Raw genomic sequence first — 528 nt, forward strand, 5'->3', positions numbered from 1 at the left:
TTTATTGAAAGATTCACACTGGGACAGCCATGTCAGATTCACTTCACTCTTCAGCCCACCTTCTTTCCTACTCAGCCAAATATCATTAGATTTATATATTTCTAGACATCTCTTCTTATCTTCACAACCTTACAGACTTTCTCATTCTCATGCATCAGTTTTCATTCAGTTATAGCTTCACATAGGTTTACCTACATAACCAAAGATAGACCAACCCTTCCTGCCCTGTACAACCCATGGGTATGAATCATGGCTATAGGAAAAGTAGACACCTGAGGTGGAGGAGATAAGTACCTTGAGGTCTTGTTCATTAGTAAAAGTAAAGGGGATTGGTGGATTCTTTCAAGGATTGGTACAGCAATAGCAGTACTACAGGAATTGTACAAGTCTGTAATGCTGAAGTGACTCAGAAAAAGCCCTTAAAGTAACAGTCAGTCTATATTCGTATTCTCACCTATGGTCATAAGCTTTGGGTAGTGACCAAAAGGATGAGATTTTCATCATTGTATCACTGCACAGAGTGGCAGT

This window comes from Protopterus annectens, chromosome 8.part0 (assembly GCF_019279795.1).
Source record: "Protopterus annectens isolate FY-2018-M chromosome 8.part0, PAN1.0, whole genome shotgun sequence".
Lineage (NCBI taxonomy): Eukaryota > Metazoa > Chordata > Ceratodontiformes > Protopteridae > Protopterus > Protopterus annectens.